Source organism: Psittacula echo (genome assembly GCF_963264785.1).
Source record: "Psittacula echo genome assembly, chromosome: 2".
Lineage (NCBI taxonomy): Eukaryota > Metazoa > Chordata > Aves > Psittaciformes > Psittacidae > Psittacula > Psittacula echo.
Genome location: NC_137737.1, coordinates 12400938 through 12416569, shown reverse-complemented (window position 1 = coordinate 12416569; position 15632 = coordinate 12400938). Strand labels below are relative to the sequence as shown.

Here is a 15632-nt window from a genome sequence, read left to right as displayed (position 1 = left end):
TTGTAATTAAATATGGGTTGCATTTCTCTTGGCAATAGGAGCATTTTCCTCTGACATATATGATTCTTTCTTGCTCCATACTCTTAAAATGACCTGCTGCCATCCTGTCGGGGAAGAGCTGCCTGCTTTTAAGAGATCTTTCTAGCACTTCATGTCTTCCATTGGTTGGTCTTAGGACCACAAAGGACACACTGTAGTGAATCAAGTCCAAAGATCATATTCTCATGTGTGTATCTTTCTTCTTGCTGCGATTTTAAGGAAGATCTGTCTACAAATGATGAAGAGCCCAGAAATGCTTTTACATTATTTCTTCATGTGGACTGTTGTTTGGATTGAGAACTTTTACGTGGGGTTGATGGATAAGTAGGAATTAAGTCGGACTTACAGTTTTGCTATTTTGTATATTGACTGTAGATGAGAGATTTAATGGGACAGCTGAGCAGCCAACAAGTGCTGTTCAACCTTACTCTGAGCACTCATACCATGAAATAAATTATATATCTGGTATCAACCCACCCAGTGTACATGGGACATGTAAATTTGAGGAGGACTTTATTCTTTTACTGATTTCCTGTTAAGGAAGGGGTTGGTTTTAGTTATCATTTAGACTTGTGATTTGTATTTGTTACCCTTTAAAGACAAAGAATTTTCACATTATGGTTTTCATTACTTAGTGTAAGCAAATTCAGTATATTTGGCCTTGAGTTAGAGATTGTCTTCTTTTGATGCTAAGAGTCTTTGGCTGCTTTTTATGATATGAAAGATTCAATTAAAACGCATTTCGTGAGTTTCTAAACTTATGAGTTCTAAAGTCACTTGCGAGCAAAGAAAATTAATACAATGAGAAAATTCCATTCTTTTTGTAATCTCAGAACCACCCATAAGCTGTATGAAAGACATGATTTTTAATCCTTTTTTAAATTGGCGTTCACTGAGAAAAAACTACAACTCTGAATCCAGTCAAATAGTGATAGACAAAGAAAGTGCTGTAGAGTAATACCGAAGAGAGCAGACTGTGGTTCCTGTAAACATCTTTTTCTGCCCTCCCCTTCTCCCCCCCCCATTTTCCTGCTCTCTTTTGTATAACCTGTCGTCTTTATTTATAGTGAGAAATGAGTGATATTTTTATCACTCTAATAAAAGTGTGTTATTACTACATTATTGAAATAAAATTCTGAGTGCAGAATAGTACATGATTTTCTGCACCCGGATGACATACAGTGTATGAGGGACACGCTGCAAAGAATGTTCAGTTTTATGATATACACAGGGATGCTCTCAGTTGCCTGAATTTTTTGGGGCATAGTGTAGTAAATGTCAAGAGCCTTTGAAACATTTGAAGCAGATGTTCTGCTGCCAAACTGAAGCATTTGAACTCAAAATGAAACAGTTCCCTTAAACCTTGACATTAAGTCTTAACAGTTTCACTTCCCAATTGGATGTGGTATGAAGAAGATAAATAATAGAACTGTAGCAGGATAAAATATTTATTCTCCCTTGAGGTGGGGAAGAAAAACATGTTTAGCATTTGCTTTGCAATTTTATTTGTTCTGGCTCGTTTCCCTCTTATGCTCACATATATACAGTTCCAGGCACATGTTAAAAGCAGTAACTAGGGCTTGGCTGGGGCTCGGTGTCCTTCCTCTCCCCTTCCATTTCGTTCTAAGTTTCTTTCACAACTTCCCTTAAACTCCCTCTTTGTCCCCATGTTCCTTTCAGGAAGTATTCATCAAAATGCGCTTGCTTGTCCAAAACCTGTCTACTTAATCAAACAGATCAGTTCCTATGGAAGTCAGTGTCAGCTTTTTTAAAGGGGAGTACCATATTTAAACACCTCAATAAAAATGGCTTGAATTTCCCAGGATCTCATTATCTGCTGCTCCCCCTGACACTGGTAACAGTGTGTGTGCTAAGAGGTCACAGCAATGAAAATATTTTAATTAGGTGTCCACCTTCACTTTGGAAAAGTTGGCTCCATTTCCTCTGTCTTGTGAATGTATTCTCATCGTGAGGGTTTCTGTCTGACGTTTTAGTTGTTCTGCTGGCTCAATCCAAGTATCCCATCTTATATACGTTAGTCTTGTGTGCTTTTCTGCCTGACTGATAGCATCGTGCTATGAACGCTCAATACCACATAACAAGCTTTTTAGGTCCCATCAATCACTCATCCCACTACTATGAATTCTGTGGCTCTAGTTTTGGGCACTTTTCCTCATGTACTCTTGCTGTACTCTGTGCTTTTCTCTCACACCTTGCCCAAGGAGAGTCAGTGCTATCTTCAGACCCTCTCTGCTTAAGCAATGCTGGGAGTAAGATTTAAAAGTGGGCTGTAATCTCTTTGCTCTTAGCTGATTGCAGTCTTCCCTTCTGTGGCTGCTTGTCATCTTCTGTGAATCCATCCGATTGGGAAGCATGCAGGTTTGGGAGAGTGGAAGAGAATTCAGTGGATAGTGCTTTTTCTCTTTTCCTTCACTACTCAGAAAGGGTGATACGGACAATGGGGAAATTGTTACCCCTGCAGCAATGAAGCAAAATGAATGCAGAAAATATGCAGTTTTGTTCAATAAGCACAATATCATACACACATAAATACATACATATATAGAGAGGGAATTAAGTCTACACTGATACATAAATTATCTGTACTTACTAAATTTTCCCTTTCTTTCCAGCTAGGCACCAAAAAAATACTCGTCGTCTCTTTTGCGGAAAAGGTTGATAGATGTGCAGCATCCAGTTTCACGTGTAAATTAATGGTTAACAGTATGATCACTCTATAAGCTTTATAAAAATACGTGTGCTTGAAAGCAACGTGTACTCTTTTAAGGAAAACGAGTCTGCATCATTAGTACAGTACAGCATGTCTAGTATTTTTTGACTATGGGTGGGGTATTTTTGTTCTATAATAAGGTCTCTGTAGCAAAATTGGCAAGAAAACTGTACCATGTACTTGACTAGATCTTGGAGCCAGACAGTACAAGCTCACTTTCAGTGGTAACCTTATAAAGCAATGCTTTTAAGTGAGGGAGCAGTACTTAACACAGCCTTTATAACATCTTGTCCTGGGATTATGTAGTGCTCGTTGAAGTAGGGTTTCATCTGCACTGTTCCATCTTTTAATAACCTGGCTGCTTCATTTGGCTTCCTACTGCAACCATGTTGTAGGGAAGCAAATGTTTGCTGTATAGCCTGCAAAGCACCTAACGATTTCTTCAGATCATCCTCTGTTTAACCCCTTATAGAATAAAAACGTCCCATGAGTTTTATATGTTCATCCTTCTGAAGACTTATTTTGTCTGCTACTTTACAATAGCTGTCTAGAAAGGTCTTTCATTGGTAAGCATAAAAGATATATTCAGCACACCACTTTATAAGAGTGGAATAGTGGGATTCTGATCAAACTGCTTGGTTTCTGTATTTTCAGTGGGCTTGGAAACAAAAAACTAACAGCAATTGTAGGTATTTTTTTTATCCTAGGAATGTAGAATGTGAAGAAATTTGATTTTTGTATTAAGGATGAGTAACTTTATTCCTAGGACCATCACAGTTTAAAGATAAATGTCAGGTTAGGGGACATGTATACACACACATGAAACAGTAAGTTTTTGTATAGCTTTTATAATATGTATATGCATTCATCAATGTGTACCTATATATATATACTTGCACTTGTACATTTGTAGGGTGTAGGTATTACCTACCTGGGTGAGGCTAATTCAGAGGCAGTTACTTTTAGGAAGAGTTATAGCTGTGCTAGGATCTACATACACACACGCACACTTAGGTGTGCATCTGTATGTGTAGTTCGATATTTTGCTTTAGCAGTAATCAATATTGTCACCATCATTATCAAACTTCTTTCTATCACTTTTTTTCCTCAACAGCAAAGGTTCTACAAAATAAGGACTTCTCATTGCCCTTACTGTGTAAATGAGGAAGCTGACACAAAAATGAAATACCTTATCTGAAGTCAGTCACCAGGCTAGCAAAAGTCCTGTTAGAAGAACCTGAAAAGTCGCCAGTCTATTTTAGTGTTTTCTTCATTAGGCAGAACTTCATCTCATTTGGTAAGGTCAATTGCATGATAGTTAAAGAATAAGTTTATATTCCTCATGGTTGTTAGGGGGATTGCTTAGCCTAAAGGTGTGTTGCGGTACAAACATACTCAAATGCAGTGATGCAGATCTCAGATGCAGTCCTCATGTTTGCACCATGAGGACAGTCAGTGAAGCAGGTTGTCTGGAGAGTTTGTTCAGCCTCCATTGTTGGGGACTTTCAAAAACTGATTCAATAAAACCCCAAATAACCTGTTCTGATGTCTTAGATGACCCTGCAGGAGGATGAACTGGAGACTTCCTGAAGTCCCTGCCAGCCTGACTTATTCAGTGGTCCTGTGATCATGGCTCCAGAAAAATTGTCCCCCTCTCCTCAGTTCTGTTGTTGGGTGGAGCAACAGGAGAAGGGAATAACCACAGCAGAGCAACCTTTGTGATTATTCTGGTCATATTTTGTAGGGAAGGCAATGCCTGCAGTGGCTGATGGTAGTGGTGTTTTGCAAATTGGAGCTGAGTGGCAAAGGCAGCAAAATGAAGTGCAAGTGGCAATATTGGGCAAATGGGGAAAAGGAGACAGGAAGGCAAAGGAATCTCCCCCCTTCTTTAGTATAAAGGAGTCACCATACATGTATAGAAAGAAGTTTGGGGATTCTCTTTAATCACCAGTGACATCTGGTATGGCCCTGCCTGAAAACATATAGCAACTGTGGCCTGAGGAGCACTGCCTAAAACTCTTCAAGACTGTTTTTAAAGTAAAGTTGTAGCCTTTACTGTTTCCATGACAATGCTTCAGTAATACATTTATGAATGGAGACTTTATAGGGAACAAATGGGAAATAAGAATGTGATTCCAGCCCTTTGGAAAAAAGGTGCAATAAAGATCAGGAGTTATGTGAGGTGTGAGCCAGACCCCTTCTCCAGCACAGTTGTGGTTTTGTTGTGCATCTTGGCTCAGCGTATGATGGTGTGAAAGCCATTAGTATGGCAGAGATGGATGCTACAGATCTCCTGTGGTTCTACTCTGCAATGGGAAAGGGCTGTACAATGCAATGTTGCAGTCTGTATGGGACTGAGCTCTATTTTTTGATAGCTTTAAACTGCAGGTAAGGAAGCAAGGTGGAGTACAGAAAAGAGAATTGCAAACAGTGCTGTCACTGTAACACCCATTGGAGGCTTCGTGCTTGCCCAGCATTCAGCCTGTTGGTAGGTGGTACTCCCTCAAGCATTCCCAGCATGCTTTGCTGCAGTTATGCTGCTTATGTACCAGGATTTATCATTTCAGTGTTTTATCTTTAGCAGTTTATCACTATCTGTGCAGAAAGGAAATCCTAGGACTTCCTGGTGGATTTACTTTTGAATGTATGTAGCAAATGACAGCTGCGGTACCCTAAGTATACATGCAGGAATTGGGAACAAACTAGGATGAGCAGAAAAAACTCTACCCAACTAGACCAACATAGCTGATAAAGATGTTGGGGGAAAAGAAGCAAAATTCAGCTGCTTTTCAGCCATTGCAGCAGTATGCATTTTTCTCTCAGCTTGGTACCTCATCTGTTCAGATGTGTTTTGATTTTCAGTTTAAGTACCATTTTACAAGTGTAACTGTTTAGCTTACTGAATTTCAAAAGTACAGAACTCTACTAGCATAGATCCAGTTTCTGAATAGTTACGGTAAGCTTTAGTGGAAAAGAAGTAAGGTAGGGCTTGAAAGCGTAAGCCCGTTTTTTTAACAGACTGACAACCTGTGAAAGTTGTCCATGTTGATTCACCAGGGCTCCACAGGACGCACCAACTTTGGGGTGAGACGAAGTTCACTTCCCAAGTAGCTCAACTCCTAGGCTTCCCTCGATGAGAGTGGCCAATTTCCTGAACTGTATATGGTTTTAATGTCGAGCACTACTGTCTTCTAGGGACTGAGAAGAGAACACCGCAGGTTTTGCACTGAAGACATCAGATAGGACATCAACTTTTCAGTCAGTTAGGGGTGACTATATAAAGCAGATTGTTCTCAAAGTGGTTATCGGTGATCTCTGAGAGATTGTTTGATTTCCTCCCCTCTCCCACCCTAATATACCTCCTTATTTCCAGTAGAATTTCTTTCCTTGTTCCTTGCAGCCTGCCCCTTTTCTTACATACGTTTTCCCGTTTTCTCCCTTTCAGACTGTATCATGTTTTAAAATACATTTAAGATGCATTAATTCTTTCTTTGCTGTCATTTCCCATAATCTCATTCGCTTTTGTACAAAAGTGCAAGGCCTTCAGCTGCTGACCTGGCGGAAAATGCAAAGATGTGCATGAGCCAAACATCATTTAAGTCTAAAATTAAAGAGTCCCATGCAAGTTTTGTACTCTTATAAATAAAATAGGACCTGTCAGTTTGAAAAAAAAAGAAGGCATGTAGACTTCACCCGGACTATGCAGCCTGGTGCAATTTATTAAAGGTACTGTATTGCAAGATGAAATGAAAACATGAACAGGAACTTTGAATTCATCTGTTCGAGTAGCATGACTTAGGTGTTTAGAAGCAGCTCGATTTTTAATCAGTCAAGCCAACACTGTTGTCTAGTGACATCTCTGTAGTTAAAGCAGGCAACAAAATGAGTTTCAGAAACATAGAAATGTTTGAAGCTTGGGTATGAAAATGTTAAATGTAAACCAGAATATTTATTGAAGAGTACGGAAACCATACTGTTTGAACAGGAAGGGAAAAGAGCCAGAGATAAACATTTGTCAAGCTCTTTGGAGAGTAATATTTTGTTGAGAGCATTGTATCACTGTGCTGTGAAATCCTGAGGGCTGCAGGGGGGTCATCCAGGTCCTTGAAACTGTTTCCACATAATAGTGTAGCATGATTCTGTACACTGAAAAGTCCTTTCTCTAAAATGGCAATGCAGAGCACTAAAGCTTACAGGTTTGGTAGTGCATAGGAGTGACTACTGCAGTGGATTTATGATTGCTTATGTAAGGGAGTATGCTTTTCTTAAAATACATCTCATTACATATTTGTATTCTCAGTATCCAGGTAAACTTATAAATATAACTCATATACAAATGATTTCATCTGAAGCTGAAATGTCATTGTCACTGTCCTGATTGAATCTATTTAGACAGGCAATCAAGTCTGACCTTTTAATCTGAGAGCCAGCTTTAAGTTCTACCAGAAGAGAAGTACACAGTGGTGAAATCATTCAGGATATTCTTTTCAGCCTCATGGGAAGAGTATACATATACTTCCATTCCATGCTGAAGTTAGTCATAAATAGTGTTTCATGATACAGGAAGGAGCTCATAAAATGATGTAGATATTTTTGTGATTCATTAAATGTGTGTATCAAAGCTGATTCATTATAAAATATGACAGGTAAACTTCTATTAAGATGATAGGTATATAAATGTCATCGTTTCATCCAGTGGCCTAATCATATTCCAAAAAAGAATTTGAGTCTTCACAAAAGTTTTGATAGCTGTCTTGAAATCACTGTTGTGGAAGTATTGTCGTCAAGATTTTATGGTAATCTACAAACCTAAAAATAACTCAGGACATGAATGGCTTGAGTTCTAGGGCAGATCTGGGTCTTGCTTCTGAGTTGTATTATGTTCTGGTTGTGCGAGTTACTGGGCATCTGACCCATAGTGAATGAACTGATCTGTTTTTCAGAGCAAATAATGAGAAAAGAATATGTAAAAGGGTGTTTCGAACACAAATTTGTATGTCTAGGCTGCAGTATCTTACTCTAACAGATTTCCTTTGTTTTAGTTTACTACTGGATTTTCTCCAGTTATACAAGAATTGGTCTAAAAGAAAGCCTGCCTTTCTCTTGAAACACAGTCACAAGGCTGTTTTGCAACCACCATGTTACTGGGAACCATGGAAGCAGCATGTGTGTGAAGCCAATGGAATTAAGCACGGGGAAGATCCATGCACATAGATACATTTTGCTAGTAAATTTGCTAGTCCATAACTTTGTTTCATTGCAGACTACAGCTGCATAGAACCGTTTTGTTTTATTTTTATGTCAAGCAGCTCGCACTTCTTCCATGCCTCCCATAGCTGACATATACCCTAGGGGAAAAAGTCTTTCAGAATGTTTTTTCATCAAGGTTGGTGCACATGTGAATCTGAGTGGCCCCAACGCCAGCTGGTGCTTCCTTCATGAATGAAGAGAATCAGAAAATCCAGCTCTGTGCCACTCCCTACTGAAGTCAGTCTTTCTTGTTCTTGACTGCAGCGCAAGATGATAAGCCTTTTGAATTCTGAAGGGTAGTTATTATATGAGAACAAAGTGTAATGGAATACAATCAAATGAAACAGATTGTAGCTCTTAATTTACTAAGATTAAAACTGTCCCAATGTGAAACACACACAAATGTGTTGTAAATTCAAGATAATTTGAATCATGAAATTAATCTAAGCCAGGAGCAGTTGACTCAAATGTTTCTTGTAATTAATGCAAGCAAGACACTGTTAATTAAAAAAAAAAAACAACTGCACACCCCCTAATCTTCCTTCATATAATGAAAATGCAGCAATGTTTTCCTTTGACTATTGTTCTGTGTATCTTTTGTGGTGTTTTCTTCCCGTTGACAAACAGGGCATTTGGGTTGACAGATTTTTAATAACCTTCCATCTCACATAAAACTCATATCACATGGAGACATGGAAAAAGATGATCTTTGCAATTGCTTCACACGCTAAGCTTGGCTATACTTGAAAGTGTTGCCGGCATAGTTATATTGGTTAGATGTGTGGGAAAAATCCCAGTTCAACTGACATAGCCATATTGGCAGAAGCTCTACTGTAAACAGTCGTACTGGAAGTGGGGTTACTTTCCTGGCTTGTAACTATTTTGGGAACTCAAATAGGCTATACCAACAAAATAACTTTTCTGACAGCATAGGCAGTTCTCCCATCAGGAAGGTTGTCTGCATAGATCTAACATAGCTGAAGGAACTGGGGTGTTTAGTATGGAGAAGAGAAGGCTCAGGGGGAACCTTATCACTCTTTACAACTGCCTGACAGGAGGATGGAGGCAGGAGGGAGCTGGTCTCTTCTCCCAAGTAACAAGGGATGGGACGAGAGGAAATGGCCTGAAGCTGCACCAAGTGAGGTTTAGACTGGGTATTAGGAACAATTCCTTTCCCAAAGGGTGTTCAGGCGTTGGAAGTGGCTGCCCAGGGCAGTGGGGTAGTCACCATCCCTGAAAGTGTTCACACACGATGTAGCTGAGGCCCTTAGTGGCATAGTTTAGTGGTGGCCTTGGCAGTGCTGGGGAGTAGTTGGACTTGATAATCTGGAAGGTTTTTTCCTACTTCGTTGGTACTATGATTTTATAGCTCTGCTGACTGGAAGTTCTTGGCTTTGCTTCTCAAGCTGTTGGTAGAAGTAAAGTGTTAGGGTATACATAGCTTGCTTGGCTTCTGAGGAAAACCAAAATATGTGGATGATTGGATGTTCTTTCAGTAGTATGGTTGGTTTGTAGTGTGGCAGTGCCAGAGGTTCCTCCCGTACACAGTAAGAGATAACACGTACCCCAAGGGGACAGGGGTTCACGGTCTAATCAGGAGCAAGATACTCTTTCCAAAAAAGAAATCATTAAGTCTAATGAGACCTTTAGGCATTCTAGGATACAGGTTGTCCAGAGAAGCTGTGGCTGCCCCATCCCTGGCAGTGTTTAAGGCCAGGCTGGACGAGGCTTGGAGCAACCTGCTCTAGTGGAAGGTGCTCCTGCCCATGGAAGGGGGTTGGAACTGGGTGAGCTTTAAGGTCCCTTCCAACCCAAACCAGTATGTGATATGGTTAATTTCTTTAAATAATTATTCATTGGAATCCTCCTGTTAACTAAGGTGCATATTCTTGTACAAAGTCAGGAATTATTAGCAGAAACATATTTTAAAAGAATTTTGAAGTGAGTTTTTCTCTAGATTTTGTCTTGTCATCTTGGGTGACCACCAAGTGTTTGTAGCTCCATTTATCTGAAGAAAAATAAATCATTCTTAGGCTTTTCTGCCAGTTTGAATTACCACCTAAACTGGTGGTTGTTCTCATTAAAAAACCCCATAAAAATGCTGTAAAACTGTACAAAGTTTATTCTGAAGCAGATGAGAGAAGCTGTGTTAGATTAGAATTCTTTTTCTTTAGCTGCTGGTCAGCCATTTGTTTAAACATCTTCTGTTTAACATAGCTTGAAAGGGTGGTTTAGATAACAAATAACAAAAACTTTATTAAAATAAAGTGTATGAATGTAACATCTTACATTCATATAAACTTTTACGTGAATAAGAGAAAACCAGAAAAGGGCTAGAGCATTCATCCTTAAACCAGTTTTTGCCAGGTTAGGTCAGTTGTTACCAGACAACAGCTGTTAATGCTCCATAAATAAAAAAGGGACCTTTTAGGAACCTAAAAAAAAAAAAAGCTCCTAAAGAGTGAGATTACATGAATCCCTGTGGCCATTTGTATCCTGACAGTAGGGTGGCCAAAGAGAACAGAATTATACCTCCAGCCTGGAAGTAGAGTATCTCCAGAGCTGGATTGACTGTAGCAGATCTGTGTGGGAAGACCTTACTTTTCTGAAGGCTCCTCTGTAGACAGAAAGCACATTTCAATTCTAATCCTAGATTTAGCTTCCCTCATAAGTAGTTACTTAAAAAAACCCAGAAAGATTGTGTCTCACATTGCACACTAACATTATGCATTATGAAAAGCAAACCATTATGAGTGTGTTCTTTTGTGTATTGAAAAGAAAGATAAGTATCTTTTAGATGACAGTGTCAGATTCATTCTGATTTGAAAGTCTGTTATTCCATGAAGAATGCAAATAGAGTAGAACTTGATTAAGTAGATTATTTTACACCTTAGCCTATTCCTCCAGCATTAATTTATGGATATTTAAAGATTAGATATTTAAAAGCAGTATGTATGTTCTGTGCAGCAATAATTTATTCTTCTCTAACAGTTTCCTCAATGTTTGGCCTTTTATTTTAGACATTGAGAATTAAGAGCAATATATTGTGAGAAAGAAATAAAAATTGCTAAAAGTAGAAAAATATCTAAAAGGCAAAATGTATTTTGGGTCTTAATATTCTTTTATTTATTAAAGTTTAGGCATTTTCTTTTGCCATCTTGGTTTTCTGCATGTTTTAAAAAACTTTATGTCTGATTGTTCCAGTAGTAGGAATATGCAAGATTGTGGCATTTCTGTGGACCCTACAGATGGCCAGAAGATGTTAATGAAATCAAGTGAAAGCCAAGCGTGGCAAAAGCAAGAGAGAAGTTAGTCCTTAGAAAATGTAAAGTTACCTTGGGGCACTGTATCAGTAGCTGCAGAAGAGCCAATCCTGCCGTAGACTGAGTGTCCTCCATCCTCTTAGCAGGAGATAGGTGTTACCTCTCAGTGACAAAACCCATTAGAGAGAATGGCTGCAATCTCTCCATGTTGTAAATAAAGGTTAAAGAGTTTATTAGGGAAAGTCAGAAGACAGAAAATACCCACTGCAGCTTGCTTCTTTTTTGGGAATACTAGCACTGTGGGTGCCTCTAGTATGACAGGTTTTGTATTCCTTGACTAGCAAGGCTGCTGTTGTATTTCTCTGTCCATAACACTGAAATGGGTACAAGAAATGAGCATCTCTGTCTTCTGCTTAAAATTGTTGTAGGAGTGGTAACATGTCTAGAGTCTTACCTGGCAGCAAAACAAGAGAATGACAGTCTAATCAATGAGTCTGGTTGTGCTGTTCTTAGTTACATTTTGGAAGATATAGACTTAAGTGAAATTTTGAAGGTTAAGGTGCTGCTCTGTTTATATTGTGTTGTCACAACTGACCAAAGGCTGTTTTAACCCCGATTTCTGTGGAGGGTGTTGGTTTAGACATTAATGAAGTTTTATCTGCAAAACAAAGTAGGGAGAGAGCATGCTTTGAAGGGCACCAGCATCTTAGTTCTGAGGCTGAAAGATGGTGTGACATTGACAAAGTTAAGGAAGCTTAAATCCCTATGTACTTATGTTTTAGTGTGGAAATGAGGATCAGATCCAGTATATTTAATTGGAAGGTGAAATATCAGATAGATATCCAGAAAAGGTGTAATTTTGAATAATATTTTAACATCTGTAATGTAAAGTTCTGTTTTAGAAGCTTATTACTTTGTTTCTCTGAGATGAAGCTCAGAAGAAGGGACTTCGTTTGGTTTTCATGGCCAACTAGAAAAAAAAATGCCCCTTCCATCCTATTTAATAAAAGCTAACAGTTTTGTTCAAGTTCCCTGGGAAAAGAAAAAACAGAAAAAACAGAACTTTCTATATTGTAGAATTTCTCTCTAATTTCTCTCTAATTTCTCTAATTTCTCTCTAATAACTGATGAGTTTATCTTTATTCATCGTATTTATAATGCTCTTTTTCATGCATCTTGTATTTTATATGGCCTGTATTGCGTTAAACTAAGAAAATATGAGATAGAGAAGATAAAGCCAGTTTGCTTCAGCAGATTGTTTTATGAAGTAGTGTTTTTTTATTGTTTTTTGACTGTAGCAAAGTTAAACCAGTTTGCAATGGCTGAAGAGAATCTTGTGCATAATTCCAGTCTTGTAGTCTTCATAGAATGAGAAGAACAAAGGGACTTGGTAATGCTGCTGAAGGTTCATTCCACATATCTCTTTCTCTTTCCATTTGAAAACAATTTAGAATAGGTTTGGGGAATCATAATATTGCAGCCTTTAATCATAAGCATGCCATCCGATGCAGACATGGGTGAATGACATTTAAAAAATGTCCAATTCTTTGTTATGAATCCATTATCATTCCATGGGAAAAAAAAAAATTGATTCGTTCAACCTTGAATGATATCATTGCATATGTGGTAAACAGCTAAATTTGGATGATGTGTTAGTTTGTGGCATCACTCAGGGCTGTATCATTGTATATAAACACTTGAAAGAAAAGACCAAGAAAATTGACAAAAGGCAAGATTAAAACACAGCTATTGTTCTCTGGCTTAAGATCATAAAAGGAAGGAAATTCATAGTTAAGGATCCAAACCTCAAGTATCTGGTCACAATGCAGTGCCAGCCTTAATTTTACGTAACTGTACCCTGTTATGAGTAGACATTGGTGGTTTGATCCTGAGCAATGAGTTACATTGCTCTTAGCAGCTGAAACCAGAAAAATAATGTTAATGCTTGCCTTTGTTTGATGAATAGGCTTCTTTGAACAGTTGTAATTGTTTTCTTTATGTCTTCTTGCTAATTAAAATAAACCAAATCCCTAATAAATAGTATTTCTTTTTTTCAAATGTTATCCATAAAACCCTGCTATGCAACCTTCTGTTAAAATGGAAATGGGAAACTGTGAAGAGAAGCCAGTGTTATGGCTGGACTTCAGGAATGTGAAAAAAACTGTGGGAAGTTATAATAGCTATAATCCTGCAGAAGCTTGATTAAAACCCCCTCCAAAATCCCAAACCACTTAACTGGTGAAGGAAGTAGTTAACAGTAGTGTTAACACAGAATAATGAAAGTGTTACGGAATTTTTGAAGTATCTGCAATTAACTGAATTCTGCCCTACTTTTCTTAAAAAGTCTGTTTCCCTCCTGGTTCTTAGAAATTGTAATGAGGGTAGCAGAAACTGTGCTTCACAGGATGCCAAGCTGTGGATGCAAAATGCAGATGAGAACAGGCAGTGACATCAAATCTTATCTTGACGTTTCAGCCTAAGGACATTGCTTCAAGGATTCCAAAGGGGAGGATCAGCAATTCTTCAGTCAGGGAAAAGCCTCTAGCACTTTAGACCCACCAAAACACTCAAAGAGTAAAACCTAGTATCTGATAAGGTGAGTCTGACTTGAGAAAAGGATGATGTAGTTTTCTCAGGGGGATTTCAGTTCTTTCAGTGGTAGGATGAAACCTCAACAGTGTCCAAGTCACTTGCACCCTTTCTGTCTTTGAGATTTGGAGGGATTCAGCAGACAAGAGCGGGGAGGTGAAGGGACAGAAGTCTAAGATAATGCAGCTTTTTCACAACAGATGGGGCTCTAGTCAGTTTTGAATGGTAGCTTGAATTTTCTCTTGAGGAGAAATCACTGAAGGTAGAGGGGATTCACATTGCAGATAAACTAGTCTCTTGGGTGTTGCAGTGAAATGGAAAAGTTCCTGACCCACAGTCTAAAAAATTGCGGACCATGAGACGAGAGAGCTGAAGTGTTTGCTGATAAATCATTTGCTCTTCAGTGTAACTGAGCATATTGCTAAAAAAGATTCACACATGAAAAAGGAAAGCCTGGAGTCAGAAGGAGAAAGAAAACTTTCTGAATATGACTTACAGTGCTACACTGAATTGTGTGGCTATTAGCTATTTAGAATGATAGTGCCGTGGTAGACCCACAGTACAGTTCAACCATCAGGATGTTGCTTCAGAGAACTGCTGAATGTCAGAGTTTCATGGGTGGGGATTTGGCAGTCCCTTTGCTATTCTGATTTTCCTGTAGTCTCTTTAGTGAAGCATTGGTTGGGATTGTCTCTTAGTTAGGAAACCACCCACTTTCCCATCCCAGCACCCATCCCTGGATTCTTCAGATATTCCCTGACATATGTATATGACTTTGATTTCCCCTCTCTGTCTTTAAGACTGCAAGTTCCAGGACTAGGGATTTCCCTCTGATTTTCTGATGCAATTCCATTCATATTAGAGTATTCTCTTTTCTGTTGTCATGACAGCCCTGCTTATGTTGGTAATTTCTTTCAGCTGCTCCATGTGTTGGGATTTTTTGAGTGGTTGGTTTGGTTTTGGGGTTTTTTTGGCATAGTTGCTGTAAACTGTTTTTACCATGGAGCACCTAGTTCCATGGCTGTGCAAGTCAGACCAGAGCACTGTGTCTACACTGGTACTGGATTAAGCGCAGAAAGCTCTACAGGTGCTTCACTGAGCTACATCACTGTATGAATTTTTCTGCAGTGTATTGTGGGAAAACTTTTAATCCACAGGCCACTATGCAAAAATGTTTTTAACTCAACTAACTAAAGTACTTCCAGGGCTTTTGTTCCAGCCAGTAGCAAGGCATGGATCCAACTCTAGACGATGATGTTTTCCATCTGTTGGCATGCATGCAATTCTCATTTTAGGAAGAGGAGAAAATTCTGGGCATGAAATACAGTGCAAAAGCAAATTAGAGTAGCTCATTGCCCCAAGAAGTCAGCAGCATGTTTTGCCAGGTGCCTTGTGTAGAGATGGAGATAGCTGATGCAGGTTGAATAGTTGCAGAATTCGCAGGCTTCTTTTTGCACATCTGGCATGGCTTCTTCTCAGATATAGAGAACACCCTTAGACCTTTGTAAAGAGCTTCCTGTGGCTGTGCATCACGGGGCCTGTTTTGGTGTCCTCAACATAAAAAGGACATGGAACTGTTGGAACAAGTCCAGAGGAGGGTCACGAGGATGATCAGAGGAGTGAAGCACCTCCCGTATGAAGACAGGCTGAGAAAGTTGGGGCTGTTCAGCCTGGAGAAGAGAAGGCTGCGTGGAGACCTCAGAGCAGCCTTCCAGTATCTGAAGGCTGTAGGGATGCAGGGGAGGGACTCTTCATTAGAA

The 15632-nt window shown here is 39.1% G+C and overlaps 1 protein-coding gene across 1 annotated transcript in view; it reads left to right on the top strand.

Annotated features, from left to right (window-relative positions):
* The window catches only part of SUGCT (succinyl-CoA:glutarate-CoA transferase), a gene marked incomplete at both ends in the record, with an annotated part of 312897 nt that overhangs the window by 88213 nt on the left and 209052 nt on the right, over positions 1 to 15632 (top strand). The window lies entirely within an intron of this gene.